The 5623-nt window shown below is 33.4% G+C and overlaps 1 non-coding gene across 1 annotated transcript; it reads left to right on the top strand.

Moving 5' to 3' along the window:
* Positions 1 to 1323: 1323 nt before the first annotated feature.
* On the top strand, positions 1324 to 1397 carry TRNAW-CCA (transfer RNA tryptophan (anticodon CCA)). The gene has a single exon. It is a non-coding gene; the product is annotated as a tRNA-Trp (tRNA).
* Positions 1398 to 5623: the final 4226 nt, after the last annotated feature.

A 5623-nucleotide genomic window follows, 5' to 3' on the forward strand; every position in this document is an offset into this window, starting at 1 on the left:
AATAACTGTTACTCGAACATCTTTCCCCTTGGCCATGAACCCCCTTTGTATTTTTGATTCACTCAACTATACTATTTTGCGATCCAAAGAGAAAAAAGGAACGAAAAAAAAATTCGAAGTTGCTAACTCGAAATAAAATTATGAAAAATTTCGTTGCAATCAAGATAGTAATAATAAGTAATACAATGATTTCTAACTACATTTCTAATCCCAATATAGCGTTTCGTCTTTCATTTAAGTATTTTGTATGATTTTGTTGACCTATCCATCAATTTCCATTTCCATTCTCATTCTCTTTTTAATTATTTTAATTTAAATAATTTAAATTAAAAATTTTATTTTAATTCGAGCCTTGGGCTTGAGGCCTGAGTTCCGAGTTTCACTAAATTTGAATCCATTTTTATTCTTTCTCTTTTCGAACTTATTCGAATTTTAAAAATTCTAAAATTAAAAGATGGGAAGGGGAGGGATTAGTCACAGAGATTTTACTAAATCCCTAATCTTCTTCACCACTTCCCATGTTACTAACTAGAATGAAAAAAAGGGGAATATCAGCGCATCCGAAAATAAGCGATTGATCTCTATCAATAGACCTGTTAAAAACCTGAACCATATAGTACCGGCGCCTCGGAGAGATATGTTTTTAGATCTCGCATTTTATTTGAAATCCTCCTTCTTTATTGGAATTTGTAATACATATATGATCAGACATATATGGAGTTAATGATCGCTTGTATTTGTCCGCGGAATCCCTAATTCAAATTGAAATGTACAACGATTCAGTAGAATATTCCTTTTCTTAAAAAAATGTGCCCTTTTTTGTACCAGCATTTCCCCAAAATATTCTTTTTTTTTTTACAGCGGGTTTCATTATACGTAACGCATATAAGTAGTTTATTATAATTAATATAAGTAGTTTATTATAATTAATTAATAATTAATTATATGTTCTATGATATGAGATCAAAAAGAAGAAATGACAAGATAATTTTTGTATAGAAATGGAGTAAATAAAGATGTGGAAAACAATACGGGTATTCTCTACAATGACACTGTAACCTAATTGAAAGGGATGTAGCGCAACTTGATAGCGCATTTGTTTTGGGTACAAAATGTCACGGGTTCAAATCCTGTCATCCCTACCTATTCTATTACTTATCTTATGAGCAGGAATCGTAACAAGGGATCAATTGAAATCGATTAAATTGGGCATCCATAACATGATCAATCTTTCATTTGACTCTATTCTACTATAGAATAGGATACGCATGCAAAAATATAATATATTAGGGTTACTTACAAAATATTTAGTGTGATAATAAAGCTCTCTTAGTTCAGTTCGGTAGAATGCGGGTCTCCAAAACCCGATGTTGTAGGTTCAAATCCTGCAGAGTGTGATCCCATTCTTGTTATTCTTAGGTCAAAAATTACACTGAAATGAAATAATTGAACAGCAATTTCAATTTGCCCCCTGCCCTATGTATTAAAATTAATAAAGCAAGTAGGGGTCAATCAAAAAAGAGCTATTAACTAATTAAAGGTCCAACTGATCACCGCGTCTGTATTGTAAATATGCGGTTACAAATAATCCGGCCAAAGTAATAGGAATTAAACCTAAGACAATTCCAAATAGAAAAACTTCAATCATTTCAATTTGTTTGAAAGAGGAAAAGGAGAGGTAATATTTATTCTTAACTATTAATTCATATTGCCCATGAATCTCAATGACCAAAAATTGGAAATTGACACGGTAAGAAACTTAAGGAACTATAGAATATATGGAATAACACAGAAAGAGTTGAAAAGTGACCTTCGGTCACCGTTTTGACAATAACTTTTGAACAATAAGGAATTTTTTGACGCAGCCTGAATGTTTTAGAAAGTACGCATTCGGAACTTCTATTTGAACACAACTTTGTATTTTTTCGATAGAAACCAAAGAGTTATTGTCATTTGAATATGTCCAAACGAGTTATCTGAAATACAGATTCCAGTTATGTGCCAATGGAGGGGCATAAAAATGGAAGTCTAACAATTCGAACACGAATTTGTCTTGGAAATATTTTTCTTTTATCGCGAGATCAATAATCTTGAAACCAAATTTTGTGTAAAAAAAAACATTTGTGGCTAGTTATTCATGAGACGTAATCGCTTAGAAAATGTATTGAAAAGTGACCTTTGATTACCAATTCGACAATTACGTTTGAACGGTAAGAAATTTTTAGACGCGGCCTAAATATTTTCAAAAGAACACGTTCGGAGCTTGAATTTCAACACAAATTTTGTATTTTTTTGGTGGAAATCAAGAGAGTTATTTTCATTTGAATTAGTCCCACCAAGATACCTGAAATACGGGTTCCAATTATGTGCTGATGGAGGGGCATAAATTTGGAAGTTTAACGATCCGCACACGAATTTGGCTTCGAAATATTTTTCCTATATCGCGAGATCAATAATCATAGAATCAAATTTTGGATAAAAAAAACGTTAGTGGCCAGTTATTGACGAGCCGTAATCATATATAAAATGTGTTGACAAGTGACCTTCGGTCACCGTTTCGACAATAACTTTTGAACGGTATGAAATTTTTAGATGCGGCCAGAATGTTTTAGAAAGTACACATTCAGAACATCAATTTCAAAAAAAAAAAAAAATTTTGTTTTCAATGGAAATCGAGAGAGTTATTGTCGTTTGAATCAGTCCAATCGAGTTACCCAAAATACGGATTTCAATTATTTGCCGATGGAGGGGCGTAAAAATGGAAGTTTAACGATTCGCACACGAATTTGGCCTAGGAATATTTTTCCTATATCTCGAGATCAATAATCTTGAAATCAAATTTTGATTAAAAAAAACATTAGCAGCAAGTTATTCACAATCCGTAAACGCTTAGAAAATGTGTTGAAAAGTGACCCTGGTCACCATTTTGACAATAACTTTTGAACGGTAAGGAATTTTTAGACACGGACTGAATGTTTTAGAAAGTACTCATTCGGAGCTTCAATTTGAACACAAATTTTTTATGTTTTTGATGGAAATTGAGAGAGTTATTGTCATTTGAATATGTGCCGATGGAGGGGCATAAAATGGGATGTCTAACGATTCGCACACGAATTTGGCTTTGAAATATTTCTCCGTTATCGCGAGATCAATAATCTCGAAACCAAATTTTGGGTAAAAAAAACGTTTGTGGCCAGTTATTCACGAGACATAATCGCTTAGAAAATGTGTTGAAAAGTGACCTTCGGCCACCGTTTTGACAATAACTTTTGAACGTTAAGGAATTTTTCAATGCAGCCTAAATGTTTTTGAAAGAACACAGAGAGTTATTCCCATTCGAATTTGTCCCACCGAGATACCCAAAATTTGGATTCCAATTATGTTTCAATGAAGGGGCGTAAATATGGAAGTTTAATGATTCACACACGAATTTGGCTTGGAACTATTTTTCCTGTATCACAAGATCAATAATCTTGAAATCAACTTTTGGGTAAAAAAAACGTTAGTGGCTAGTTATTCACGAGCCGTAATCACTTAGAAAATGTGTTGAAAAGTGACCTTCGGTCACCGTTTCGACAATAAATTTTGAACGGATGGAATTTTTAGATGTGGCCTGAATGTTTTAGAAAGTACACATTCGGAGCATGATTTTGAACACTAATTTTTTATGTTTTCGATGGAAATCAAGAGAATTATTGTCATTTGACTCAGTCCCACCGAGTTACCCAAAATATGGATTCCAATTATGTGCCGATGAAGGGGCTTAAAAATGGAAGTTTAACGATTCGCACTCAAATTTGGCTTCGAAATATTTTTCCTATATCGTGAGATCAATGATCTTGAAATCAAGTTTTGGGTAAAAAAAACGTTAGTGGCTAGTTATTGACGAGCCTTAATCGCTTAGAAAATGTGTTGAAAAGTGACATTCGGTCACCGTTTCGACAATAACTTTTGAAAGTAAGGAATTTTTAGACGTTGCCTAAATGTTTTAAAAGTATATATTTGGAGCTTCAATTTGATCAAAAAAAAATTACGTTTTCTGAGGAAATCTAGAGAGTTATTGCCGGTTGAATTTGTCCCAACGACTTATTTGAAATACGGATTCCAAATACGTGCCGATGGAAGGGCGTAAAAATGGAAGTCTAACGATTCGCACACAAATTTGGCTTGGAAATATTTTTCCTTTATCACGAGATCAATAATCTTGAAATAAAATTTTGGGTTAAAAAAACGTTTGCGACTAGTTAATCACGGGACATAATCGCTTAGAAAATGTGTTGAAAAGTGTGCTTCGGTCACTATTTCAACAATAACTTTTGAATGGTACGAAATTTTTAGATGCGGCCTAAATGTTTTCAAAAGAACACATTCGGAGCTTGAATTTGAACGCAAATTTTGTATTTTTTTTGGTTGAAATCAAGAGAGTTATTTTCATTTGAATTAGTCCCACCAAGATGTCTGAAATATAGATTCCAATTATGTGCCGATGGAGGGGGGTAAATATGGAAGTTTAACGATTCGCACACGAATTTTGCTTGGAAATATTTTTCCTATATCGCGAGATCAATAATCTTGAAATCAAGTTCTGTGTAAAAAAAATGTTAGTGGCCAGTTATTCACGAGTCGTAATCATTTAGAAAATGTGTTGACAAGTGACCTTCGGTCACCGTTTCGAAAATAACTTTTGGAAGATAAGAAATTTTTAGATGCGGCTTGAATGTTTTAGAAAGTACACATTCGGAGCTTCAATTTGAACAAAAATTTTTTTGGTTTTCAATGGAAATCAAGAGAGTTACTGTCATTTGAATCAGTCCTACCCAGATACCCAAAATACGGATTTCAATTATTTGTCGATGGAGGGGCGTAAAAATGGAAGTTCAACGATTCGCTCATGAATTTTGCTTGGAAATATTTTTCCTGTATCGTGAGATGAATAATCTTGAAATCAAATTTTGGGTAAAAAAATGTTTATTTGCTATTTATTCACGAGACGTAATCGCTTTGAAAATCTGTTGAAAAGTGACCTTCGGTCACCGTTTCAACAATAACTTTTGAACGGTAAAGAATTTATAGACGTGGCCTGAAGGTTTTCGAAAGAACACATTCGAAGCTTGAATTTGAACTTTAATTTTGTATTTTTTTGGTTGAAATCAAGAGAGTTACTGTCATTTGAATTAGTCCCACCAAGTTATCCGAAATACGGATTCCAATTATGTGCAAATGGAGGGGCATAAAAATGGAAGTTTAACGATTTGCACACAAATATGGCCAGGAAATTTTTTTTCCTATATCGTGAGATCAATAATCTTGAAATTTAATTTTGGGGAAAAAAAACGTTTATGCCTAGTTAATCACGAGACGTATTCGCTTAGAAAATGTGTTGAAAAGAGTCCTTCAGTCACCGTTTCAACAATAACTTTTGAACGGAAAGAAATTTTTAGACGCGGCCTCAATGTTTTCGAAAGAACACATTCGGAACTTGAATTTGAACACAAATTTTGTATTTTTTTGGCTGAAATCAAGAGAGTTATTTTCATTTGAATTAGTCCGACCGAGATGCCTGAAATATGGATTCCAATTATGTGCCGATGGAGGGGCGTACATATGGAAGTTTAACGATTCG

Source organism: Quercus robur, chromosome 6 (genome assembly GCF_932294415.1).
Source record: "Quercus robur chromosome 6, dhQueRobu3.1, whole genome shotgun sequence".
In the NCBI taxonomy this organism is placed as follows: domain Eukaryota; kingdom Viridiplantae; phylum Streptophyta; class Magnoliopsida; order Fagales; family Fagaceae; genus Quercus; species Quercus robur.